General features: G+C 37.9%; 1 long non-coding RNA gene and 1 pseudogene across 3 annotated transcripts; one reads left to right on the forward strand and one right to left on the reverse strand.

Moving 5' to 3' along the window:
- Window positions 1-3,606: 3,606 nt before the first annotated feature.
- On the reverse strand, window positions 3,607-9,391 carry LOC104600494 (uncharacterized). Of its 3 annotated transcripts, none has more exons than XR_735673.3 (6): window positions 9,090-9,389; window positions 7,501-8,979; window positions 7,371-7,425; window positions 5,826-6,111; window positions 5,410-5,613; window positions 3,607-3,771 (listed from the first exon to the last, which is right to left on the reverse strand). It is a non-coding gene; the product is annotated as an uncharacterized LOC104600494 (long non-coding RNA). The 3 variants fall into 3 exon arrangements; XR_735672.3 differs by having other exon boundaries at window positions 5,826-6,092; window positions 9,090-9,388; XR_016079255.1 differs by having other exon boundaries at window positions 5,826-7,425; window positions 9,090-9,391.
- A 454-nt stretch (window positions 9,392-9,845) lies between these two features.
- Window positions 9,846-11,412, forward strand: LOC104600788 (F-box protein At5g46170 pseudogene; annotated as a pseudogene).
- Window positions 11,413-12,926: the final 1,514 nt, after the last annotated feature.

Consider the following 12,926-nt stretch of genomic DNA (forward strand, 5'->3'; position numbering starts at 1 on the left):
ATGTGAGGTCGGTGTGAATAATATATTTCAATTCCCTCCAATATTATTCCACATAGAGGTCAAACCATCGATTTCAACCCACAATTGACCCATACGATCGAACCATCACCTAATCGCAAATTTGGATCTAGTTTTTATAAAATTCAAAATTTCTTCAAACCACGTTTGACACATTTGAAGCGGTGAGTAGGTCATGAATTAAGCCAATAAGGTGTACTGAAACTTGTGGGGTTTTGAAGATTTATGCAATCTAATGAGGTAAATAAGCTTTTTCTCAATGTTTTCAAAAAAAAGGCCCCAAAACTATTTTTTTGTACTTTTATAACCGAAAATAATAATATAAATTAAACATAAAATTATATATATATATATACATATATATTGCACATAGAATACAATTATACATTATTTATTCATACAATAACTTACATACACACGTACATACATATATTGTAAATTTATGATGATGGAAAGACACGATATCAAAATCACTTTGACCAATCAAACACCCCGTGGATTTTGATGAAAACCCATTGGACCGCATTTTATGATATTAGTTGAATGGTTAGAAGTTTTTAAAAATGATTGAAAGGTTTAACCATTTATGCCTCCAGGTCACATGGATCAGTGGCACATTAAAATTTAGGGATAAGTACACTGTACTCTTGCTCAGAAATCTGACATGGCAGCCCCCTCCCAGTCTATTAGTAAAACCCCCCTATAAATTGCATCATGCCTATGAATTTGGTACTCTTAGCTCCACCATACCTATGTAGACTGAACTATAAAAACCCCTTAAATTTAAGTCTTTACCTTTTTATCATGGGGCCACATGGGGGATAGCCCATTGATTATCCTTTTTATTTATTTATTTGCTCCATAAGGCTACACTATCACGAAAGGGGGTAGATCATCCCCTAAACACATAACCCCAACCCTAATGTATGTAAGATTCAATCCCAAATCTTCGTTATGATCAAGCTGAAGACCTTACCAACCAATAAGTTGGTACCTTACAGCCCAAGGCTTTAATTGGCTTTCTACCATGCACCTCTTCATATTCAAAGTTCAAATCAGCTCCCAACACTCGGTGCCAACAAGATCCCAACCAGCCATTGCATCATTTCCCCATGAATGACAAAGGGAGATGTCCCCAATGTGACCTTGTAGTGGCTTGTTGGAACAGAGTTGGCAGTTATTTGTTAGTAGCTGAACCCTTCCCTCATATTCATGCCTAAACCCTAAAGTTTGTGTTGAAAACACATTTGACTAGACACATATCCTTCAATTGGGTAGGAGTCAAGTATTATCTAGGATTCTAAGGGCCTGTTCATTTTTTTTTGGATTTTTGAGAGGGGGGGAGTTGGTAAATGGGATTTCGGTTTTCCTTGACCAAGATACCTATGTTCTTTTTCTTTTATGATTTATGTGAGGCCCATGGAAAATTTATTTTCCATTAGGCTCCGTTTGGTTTGTGGGATGGGGATGAGAACTCATGTTTGTTTTGAGGAAAAGAGTGGGATGGGGTGAGAAAAAGGTGAGATGCCAGATCCTAAAATAAAGGATTCGAGGTCGCACCAAAACTGTGCGACCCCAATGGAAAAACTTGAGAAAACTCGAGATCGTCTTCATCCTCGTTGTCGTTGCCGGTAACAGATTTGTCGTTGTTGGTTTCGTCTTCTCCCTTCGACTTGAGACGCGTTATCGTAGCTGCCCAAGTAAAGAAACCCAAGCAAGACCTCCGATGGAAAAGCACTTGTTTGAATGTCCAAAACAGTAACAAAAACAACAAGAGTACAACAAGACCAAAAAGACGAATTAAACTCGCTTCGATTCAACAGAGATTAGCTCCATCGTCAAAATCCGATTTTCCAGCACTAGAGTTTCCACCGTCAAAATACTGGATAGAATAGGTAGGTAGAGGCTTTTCATCGATTGTCGCCAAGTATCTCAGCACCAGAGTTTCTTCGATTTTCCAATACCTACAGAGTGATCGTTCATTAAACTCTCTCTCTCTTTCTCTCTCTCTCTCTCTGAGTCTTTCCTAGAGAGTATCTTGAAATGAATGATGCCAGTTGTTTTTTTGTTGCTTTCTTCTCCCTATGCTGGCAAGGCGCGAAAGTCTGCAAGAAACATCTCCAATCACTCGAACGTCATTAGTCGCCAACAACATATTGACACTCTCCGATGGTCGAATCTTGGAATAAGAAAGGACGCCGTTATATCGGCACCAGCTAGAAACCAGCAACGGTAGAAGGTAGAAGACGAAACAGATCTGCCGCTGCTGGTAACACTGTTGATGATGAGGGTAGGCATTCACCGGTGATGAGGGCGGATTGAACCTCCGAGATCTCTGTTTCGTCTTCATCCTCCCTCTGCGGATTGAACCTCTATTTTGTCTTGGATAATTTTCCTTCTATTTTCCCACGTAAAACCAAACACTGAAAAGCTAAATTTTTACACTTTCCCTTCCCACCCAAATATTCCCATAAATCAAACGGAGCCTAAGTGATACCCATATCTCAAGTGGATAAATAAATTTTTCACATGGGTGAAACTGTAAAAATTGTCTATACTTGGATGGGACAAAATTGCTCTTTTTAATAATTAAAACGGTCATTGCATTATTTAGCTAGAAAATAAAATAACACGAGTAAGTAACTCTCCGAAAAGCAAATAATGAGCCCCAAGTAGCCCATCTATGTAGCCTATTTGATCCATCTCCTTTATTATGTGACGTTTTATTCCTCCGCGTGGAACCCTTAGGTTGTGCTTCATGATCAATAAATAAATAAAAGGGGAACAAAACTCAAAAGGTTAACAAGAAATTGCCATAAATTCTTGACAACATTATATAGAAATATACTTCAGATAAAGTTCATTCCCGTAGATTTTCATCACACAAGCTATTTGAATGACATTATGTTGTTTTTAAATAATTTAATAAATATTATTTCTCTACAAAATCAAACTTTGTTGAGACCATAAGCCCTCATCTTGCTTAAAAGATAAAATAATTGGTGGAAAAATTATGGAACATGCATGCAAACTACAAATGAATGAGTTTAGTTTCTTTATAAAGGAAAAGACGTTCCTTGGAGTTCTTATCATTTCCATGCTTTGAAGAATGATCCCATTCAAATAGAAGTTACCTTTCAAGCCACGAGAGGGGGGCAAGACGAAGGGACCCCTTGTCCCCTTTACCTCCTTTTGTTTGTTTTTGAAATCTTATATGCAAATTTAAACAAAACGGAAGACCGCCGCCTTAGATTTCTGTCAAATTCCCTTGTGTTATTAGGTGGCGGTCCGAACCGCTGGCTTAGGTGTTTTTTGTGGCTAAATCGGCGGTCATGGACCGTCGGCTTAGATTTCTTTTTTTTTTCATTTTTATTTATACAATTATAGTAGGTTAATTCTGACATTTTTTGGTCATGTTGATAGCTAAGCCGGCGGACATGACCACTGGCATATACCTATTTTTTTCAAAAAAAAAATCATATACCCGCTTAATTGAAGCATTTTTGTGGTACCAGAATTTTTTATTGATTTAGCATTTTCATGCCTGTTTAATATAGAAAAACCATTTGATAAAAATCAATTTAAAATGAAATCTATTAATTCAAAGATTATATATTAAAGTATCGAAAAGACATTGTTCAAATACAATATCCAATTGACATATAAATAGTACAAAAACTTAAAAAAATAATCAAATTCTATAATAATGCAGCACATCTTCCAATGCAAATCCACTTAACATATTGGTTGAACCTGCAAATCAAAACATATAAATATTAGAATTATATTCAAGTATTTTAACTATAAAGATAGGAATAGTAACTAAAATTTACATGGGTGAATACTAATCAATTAATTGGAATATCAATAGTAGTTCAAAATATTCTATAGCATCCATAAAGGCATACTAGCAATGGAAAGAAAATGAAGCAGCTAGTTTAGAAGGTTCAAAAGTAAAAGAAAGAAAAACAAAGGGATTTTTTTCATAGCCTGCAGCTGCAAACATCCTTGTTCAGATCTAGGTATAAACCTCCTTTTTTTCTTAAGCATCTTTTGTTGCTTCAGAACATGATATCACAAATGGTATCATGCAACTTATCAACAGCTTCTTGTTTCCTTTGCTGTAGCTGCAAAAGAAATTCCAGCAACAACTCCTGCTCCTCTATTTCCTCCCTTGGAAAGGCTAAGTATCATTTCATCTATTATGAACGAATGACTACTAAGTAAATACAGATGCTAAACACATGTCCACAGCCACATTATTTGTTTCAAAGCACAAGGATTTAAAGACATGATCAATGCAATAACAGATGAAAGAAAACTGATCAAAGGTGGGAGCAAGAAGTTGCTTCAAATACCAATATAAAAGTAATGGAAGTCTTGAAGTCTGCAGCTTCTAGATTTATGAATTCCAGAATAAGAATGGCCGACCACCATAACTAACCAAAAAATAAAAAAACTAATGGCCACCATAAGAATTCCAGAATATGAATTCCAAAATATGAGTTTGTGACTTTGGGTCATAGATGGGGAAAAGGTTTTTTGGTGAAGAAGTTTAGCTTGAAAATGGAAGTGATCATGTGGGCCTGATCCCATATAAACTTAGGGGGGTGGAGGCTGGGGGGGTTTATTTAAAGAGTAGCCCCCACAACCCCAAGTTTGCCTAGGAAATATAATGGTTAATTTGGGTCAAAATATTAGAGTAGCTTTTCATTTTTTTATTTTTATTTTTGGGTAAGTAAATATGAGGGTAGGTTAGTTGATTGGAATATACCCACATTTATATAGTTTTAGGCATTTAGTTAGGGAAATAATTAATAGAGAGGTGATTATCAGCAGTTAAAAATTAAGCTTCATTTGAACATTATTTTAGGGTTCAGCTCCCAATTACAATATTTTGGGTGTGCATCCACATAAGTGCATACACAACAACCCATTAACTCCTTATTGCAAGAGGGCTTATATCTAGCAAACATGATACATTTGAATGCAATGCTTAGAACAACCAACAAACATAACCATGGTAAGTTAAAGGATGTCAAATGAAAGTATCTTCCATTAAATAGGAAATTTTGACTTGGCCCATTAGCCTCTATCGGGACAGTTCCTACTTTTTTCCATGGGAACTTACCTCTCCAGAACCATTTTGTCCGAAAACCAAATGAATAAATTATTAAATAAATAAATATAAAAGACAAAAATAAAAGATATATGAAAATGTACTCTGCCTTTATACAAAAACAGAATAATAAAATGAAAAAATATTTTCAGTGCCATCATATATACTAATGATTATGCACTTGGGACTTGGGAGATATGCCAAATATAAAGCACTACCGATCTAACCAAATTTCTCAAAGTTGTTTTGGAAGAACTCAGTGGTTAAAATACCTGTGCCTGCAATTTGTGATAATGTGTTCTGGAAATAACTAGGTGCCTTTCTATCATTAAACAATCCAACATTGCTAACTCCCCATTTTTTGGTATTTGTTACATAATACGATGCTGGAGCAAGAGTTTCATTTTCACTCTCAAAAATTCGACCAGTAGGAGGTGCCATAGCTAGACCACCGCACTTGACTGAAAAGTTTGCATCTGTGAAAATAAATTATCATGGTTGAATGGTTCAAATTAGTTTCAATACAATGCATAAGCATAAATATGGGGTAGCTGAGCAAACATAATATGTGGTTCTTCAACAAACACCATGTGTATGGCATGGTGAATTGGCAGAAGTATGAATATGAGGCTTCCCTAACCCTAACCTAAATATGTCTCGCTTTTATCACTCCGTTAAGAAAAGATACCTTCTTTGGAAGGGTGCCAATGATCTCCTTCAATGTAACATTTTCAGGCAGTGGTTCTCCAATTTGGGTAAAGCCATAACTTTCAGCTAGATGCTTTCTTTGCTCTGCACTGTCTACTGTAGGTGGTTGAACTGGAACTGCCACAGCCTGTACAATTCTAGTGCCTCTGTGGTGAGATAAAAATTGATGTCTCCTTCCTCCTTTAGGAAGGATTACCCACTTCACATGGCACATACTTGTTTATGATTAGAAATCATATTAGTGCGCCTGTAAATGTTGGCAGATGCTGAAGGAAATCTCAGGTTCCAATACGAACCAAGGACAAGAGAAAATGGAAAATATATTTCAATGCATTAAACACTTTGAAATAAAGTATCTTAGTTAAATATACCACAAATTATTTTCTTCATCCTCAATGAAGTAGAAGTAAAATCCAACTATGTAAAGTAATTCACTCCCTTCTTTTCTTCTACTCTGTAAATTCTTTCTAGAGGGAGGAGGCCCAGTTTGGCCACCTCTTATGGCTGAGGAAAACACCTAACAAATTTTTAAGGCATAATCATTTTTTTTCTCAGGCACAATCTTCACCTTAGGAATGATCAAAGTCTCAGAATAAAAAAAATAATGAAATTCGATGATGAATATGGATCATCTTCTTTCCAAAAAGGGCAACAAGCACGTATGTTCAAATGCTTTTAAGAAAGCAGGGGACCTAGAAAAAGATGCCACAACCACTAAACAAGTGGAAAATGTTCTTATTAAAAGAGAAAAAAATAATGAATTATGGAAGTTACGAACTTTAAGAACTCCTATTGAATTGGACTAGGTGTTGATTAAGTGTCCTGTAGCAAGACAAGCTCAGAGATTATGAAAATTGCTAGCCCACATAGATTTAGAATAAAGAAGACCAATAAAACTGGACATTGTAACCAATAAGTTAATGTCTAACATATTTGAAGAAAGGAAATCTTTTCAGTGCCATGTCATGAACACAATATCGGAACTTTCTTGAGAAATTTTCTAGGGATAGTTATACATCCTTGTATACAACATAGAAACATCATATAACTAAAAATGACAAAAGGTGACCCAAGTTTGGTGGGAAAATTTGTTAAGGACAAACACGTAGAGCAGGTCAGAAACAGTTTACATATCGGGTACAAAAAAATCAAGTTGGGGTCTAACTTGTCATACAATGGCATTGTAGTTTTAAGGGCTTGCACAATCTCTTGCTACTTGGGTAATATAGCTATATAATTAAGAATCTGTCAAGAGGGAAGCCAAATCTCATCCTTCCTAGGGATTAAGTTACTAAATAGAAACTTGACTGTTAATTCAATTGCATAAAAACAGAGGATAATACAATGTCTAACAAGCAGTTTTATTTCTCTACCATTTACCACGACTGAGTATTCTATATCTATCGTAAAGTGTTCTAGTAGCAAAAGACATGTTAATTGCTCAAAGAAGCAAAATGAACTTTTGGGTTGTGATTAGCGAGACAAAGGAAACGAAAGCACCTTAAAACTGGAACCAAATACATACCACGAAAATATTGCGAGGCAATTCTACTACTACGAACTCTCCTTTGGTGGGGGCCCTGAAATCAAAAGAGTGATAAATACATAACAGCATGAAAAGAGAAAAAAAAAAAAAGAAAACAAAGCTCCTCAACCTTCATCAGCAGGTCGATGTTGGCTTAGATATTGCCCAATCGAAAAAAAATTCCCCTTCTGAAGCGAAGAACGAACAAAGGTATCTTCCTCCCTCCTCAAGCGAAGAATGAACAAAGTTTTGATGCTATAGAGTCACACACCGGTGACTATTTGTAACCCTAGATTTCTTTCCCACTGACTATTTGTAACCCTCCTCAAACGAAGAATGAACAAGTGGTACCACTTGTAACCCTAGATTTCTTTCCCAGTGACTATTCGAACAATGATTCTCCCTCTAAAATTTTTCTTGTTCGAGAAAAAGGATCATCGTCTTCGTCAAAATTTCTCTACAGCAAGGTTCTCTTTGCAGGAACATTTTGCCTTGTCGAACAGGAAACAGGCATCCGCGCGGGAGATGGGGTTTTTTTGATTCCCCGCATTTCTCATTTAGAGCGGTTCGTTGTAAGATTAGACCGATTTAATTCCGGTCTAAATACAAAATCCGCCGAGTATATTATGTTAGACCGCCGCGTCAGTGTCCAAATATGTTGTAGGATTGAGATCGCCTCCTCAGACATTAGACCGCCGGCTGGTTGTTTTTCTTGTAGTGTTAGAATAAGTAGTTAGGAGTTAAAATTAAAAAGATATTGTTCAATTGTTTCGCATTTATTTTACAGATGACAACTATACAACTGTCTGTTTACCAAGGCAAATCCAAATGAAAGACCTGCAAGCTATTGTGAAATCATTCATTACTATGAGAGGGCTTTGGGTCAAAACGTAAATATTGACTAATTAAAGTTTTTTCCAATAGAAACATATATACACCACCAATTATAGAAAATAATAACATTGTCCTGGGAAATGAGAAGGGTGGACCACCCATCTATCTATCCTGCTCTTTCAATAGAGTTTGGGAGATCAAAGAAAGCTTCGTTCAGTCACCTTTTAGAGACACTTCGAATCTGGTGCGTTTGATTTAGAAGGGATTTTCTCTTCGAGTCTATTAAAATTTTGACACATCATTCGTTGCTTAATTGATCATCATCTACAATCGGTTGAAGTTTTATGACTGATAACAAAAGCTAATACTGACAGAAAATTTTAAATCCCTCGCCGCTTCAAGTTTTCGTTCTCAAACTCAAACCTACTCCCCCAACCCAACTATTAATCTTCATCAGTGATGTTCAAAGTTCAAACCACAACATTACTTTGTTCAAAGGAAACATGCATGCAACGAGCAGGCCAGCATGATCTACATTCTACTTTCTTATTTGCAGAGAGAGATAAGAAAAATGATGAAGACTCAAACGGAAATAAATAATTAAGCGCAGTTTTCTTGATCTTAACTGGTGAAACGGAAATAGGTTTTTGTATATGGGTCTTCTGAGGATGAATTCATCTTCTGTGAGAGTTGTGTAGTTAAGTGAATGGACAGCCCGAAGAATTGCTGCCCGAGCTCTCGAAAGTCTTTCTTCAACCTTGTCCTAGCTATCCTTCTTATGCATATAATTGAAGGCAACAAAAAAACTAAGTTGAACAAAATCCAAGATTGAAAAAGAAAAAAAAAAAAAAACATTTTGAATTAAACAAGCTTGAATCTACTCACTTTAACGTGATTGTCAGTTACAGTAGTAGGACTGAATTTGAAGGATGGCACGAGAGACCCAGTAAAGAATTATTGGATCAGATTCATCTCTTGAGCTGGTACCAGTGCCGGAGATATTTGCGGCACATGAGGATTGATCTTTTTGTGATTAAAATGGGTAATGGATGAACTGAAAAAGGTGGTGAGGTTTTTCTGATTAAACGGACAAAAGTAGAGAAGCAGAAGGAGATTAGGGAAGATCGAAAGAACACCGTTGCAGTTGCCGTTAAAATCTACAGTAGTTTTAATGCTTGGGCCAGGGAGCAAGGTCCGAGTCTGATAAAGGGTTATAGAATTTTTTGTCAGTAATAGCTTTTTATTTTAAAAAATTATACAACTTAACAAATGGCCAGTTGAGCACAGATGACGTGTCAAAATTTTTGTGGACTCGAAAAGAAAATCCCTTCCGGACTAAATGACGGACCGGATCGGGAGTATTTTAGAAATGATTAAGTGAAAAAAGGACATCAAGAGCGAGACCCTGTTAAAATATACAGTGGTTACTATAATTGTATACTCGATGTCTTGCTTTTTATCCTAAAATCATTTTCTGATCCTCTTCTTAAATTGCAAGGATTTTTTTATTTGAAAAAGGATAAATTAAAGACCCTTCCGTTAGACTTCCATTGAAATCCGCCGTTGTAATATTTTTTAATTTCTATAATATCCTAATAATAATTATTCGGAGAAAAATACTGTTCATCTTCCTCTGTTTTTGGGTCCTTGCAAGTGAATGATCAGAACCAGATGAGAAAGTATATCCTCCTTATATTGTTGGACATTGTCGAGGATAAACTCATTGCAGCTCGGCCACAAGAGGAGCAGTTGAGGGGTGAAAATCGAAAATGCGAGAAACATTGTTGGTTGACGAAGAACTAAACAACAGTAGCGCCAACGGTAACAAGAAGAAGAAATCTGAAGGAGATAACAAAGAAGTGATCGATGTAGCAGCATCGACTACAGCCGTGGTGGTTCCGCCACCGTTCGTCGTCGGTCGGAGCCGATCTTAGGCTAGTACTAGAAGGGTAGCGCCGGACTCTTTGCTTCTGATTGTGTTCAACAAGATCGGAGATGTGAAGGCGTTGGGCCGCTGCTGCGTTGTGTCCCGTCGGTTCCATGGTCTGGTTCCTCAGGTGGATAATGTTGTTGTGAGGGTCGACTGCGTCATCTCTGACGACGACACTTCTTCGGGTACTGTTGCTTTCGATAAGACACGAGGCGTCTTTTCGAATCTCGTCCGTTTTGTTTTCGGTAGCATCGTTAAGCCTCTCTAGGCCCTTGGTCAATTTCTCGGCCCTAAGAAATCTTCGTCTGTCTCGTCTCTGAACGGTGGTAGCAGTGATGGTGGGGGAGGCGGAGGTGTTGGTGATGACGAGGAAATGGAAGCAGGTGGCGTTACCCACCACTCCCCGACCCAAGTGTTGAAGAACTTCAATGAGATCCGTCGCCTCCGAATCGAGCTTCCTGGTGGAGAATTAGGAATCGAGGATGGCGTTTTGCTTAAATGGAGAGCAAATCCACCCTTGGCACCTGCGTCATACTCGGTGCTTCATCTGTCCTTTCTCCGGGAACCACCAAATCCTCATCCATGCAGGAAAATGGCGTTGGTGGCGATGGCTTGTGTGTTGGAAATGGAGATGACAATGGGAACATCCCTGGGTCGTTCTACACCAACGAGGGCCTAAAACTGAGAGTCGTCTGGACAATCAGTTCTCTGATAGCTGCATCAACAAGACACTACCTGCTCTAGCTGATTATCACTGAGCATCACACCTTGGAAAGCCTTGTCCCGACTGACGCCGACAGACAGGGTGTTCTTTGTACGAACAGAGAGCAGTTGGAGGAGCTAGAGTGAAGCCCTTGTCTGCTTCGACAGCTTCAAGACGGACGCTGGTGCCTGCGCTGAACATGAGACTCTGGTATGCTCCGCATTTGGAGCTGCCCAACGGGATGGTGCTAAAGGGGGCGACATTGGTATTCATTCGACCAAGTGAGCAGACTGCCACCAAGAAAGAGATCTATGATAGTTCTTGGGTTTCGGCAGCATTTGAGGAAGAGGAGACGTATGGAACGGACCTATTGTCTTGAGATGAATTCCTTATCGGCGCAACTAAAATTGAGGTAATTTTACTAAATCCTCTTTTGAAGGATAAGAGATTTATTATATGGATGGCTGAACCATGTAGGGTGTAGGCGAAATTTCAAAAATTTCTTTATCCCATTCGGGAATCCTATTACCTAATTTAAAAAAACTGTATTTTTTAATGTTAGTTTTTTAAGCAAATTGGACCAAGTCTAAAACCAAGATTATGGAGAGGAATATCTAATATGGAACTCACGCAAAAAACTCCTCCTAACGTAGGTGTTTACGCCCAAAGAGGGTACCAAATCCTTCATCCACTAAATATGACACAGCTTATGGTGAGGTAGGATCAATAGGATGGTTCTTCAGCAAGAATCAAGCAAGGGCTGGTGAACACGACTTTAAATTGTTTTCTCTAGTAACAAATAATATTAAGAACCATTCTTGATCAGATCCAAGAATGGAGATCGAACTGGGTAGGGGTGGCAATAACTATGTAAGAATGCTATAGATTTCCGAGTCTGTTAAGCTATTGAATTCGCCACCTATTTATAGCCTTTTTGGATCAACCTCCTAATCCAATCATGAGAGAATTTCTTATTTAGATCTTGACTCTTAAATGGATAAGACTTATCTTATCATTTAGCTAATCTTGATCAGGTTATAAGTCAGAATCATACCCCTTTAATTAACTTACTTAAGCCCAGTTTGAAATGGGTTTTAGGCCCATTTAGTCACATAGCTCACTTTCCCTTTAAATGTTGGTTAGCTTGACTTTCTTTGTATGGCGTGGGACCCTAGCATTGATCTATACATCAATCACATTGGTTCAACCCAATCTCTGTTACAAGGCTTAGCCGAATTCATTGCATAACACAGTGAACCCCTGAGTCCATCAGTATGGGCTCTTAATGGGCCTAACATTTACACTGAATGGTCATTGGGTCCAGTCACCTTATGAAGGCCCAAGGACTGTGGGCAGATGCAAGATTGACCCATCAGGTATTCCCTCAATAGTGTTACACTTAACCTCTCAGCTCTTAGTGATCAAACGCTGCCCGACAAGAGGGGACCTCTCCCTCGGTTACAAGGTACAGTGTTGCACTCTCTATTCACATGGATCACGGGAATTAAAACCTTTTGCAAACAATTTGTGAAACCATAATATATATGTATATTTCTATATAAATATATTTTACAAAACAAATTTCAACAATTTTGAAATCAACTGTCGGCAGTTTTGGTTTCATCCGAGAGAGTGCATTCCCCGATCATTCACTTTGTCCGACAAAGGGGCTGATCCTATCACTATGATCACCTACTCAGGTGAATTCTCGGACTGCCTCAACATACCTAGGTTTTGACCCCCTTTAAGGATCTCACTGATTGGCATATCAAAGGCAGTCCAATCCAACACCTAATGCAGTACCATAATTGAGTCTATGGGTCAGGTGTAACAATTCAGCTTTGCCCATCTATCTCAAAGGTCTAGGGCAATGCTGGAATTTGGTTCAGCTCAAGGTTTCAAGAAAATCCACACTATATGTATCTCAGGTCTCACACTGGAATTTGGTTCGGCTCAAGGTTCCAACGACTGTAAAGATTCTAAACTAACACGAGTCTCATAAGTGTCCAATTTAAGGGTATTACACAGAAACACACCAAAACAACATAAATCAATTATGCACTTTATTCTAAACTAACATGAGTCTCAT

Source organism: Nelumbo nucifera, chromosome 8 (genome assembly GCF_055504915.1).
Source record: "Nelumbo nucifera cultivar China Antique chromosome 8, China Antique-T2T, whole genome shotgun sequence".
Classification (NCBI taxonomy): Eukaryota; Viridiplantae; Streptophyta; class Magnoliopsida; order Proteales; family Nelumbonaceae; genus Nelumbo; species Nelumbo nucifera.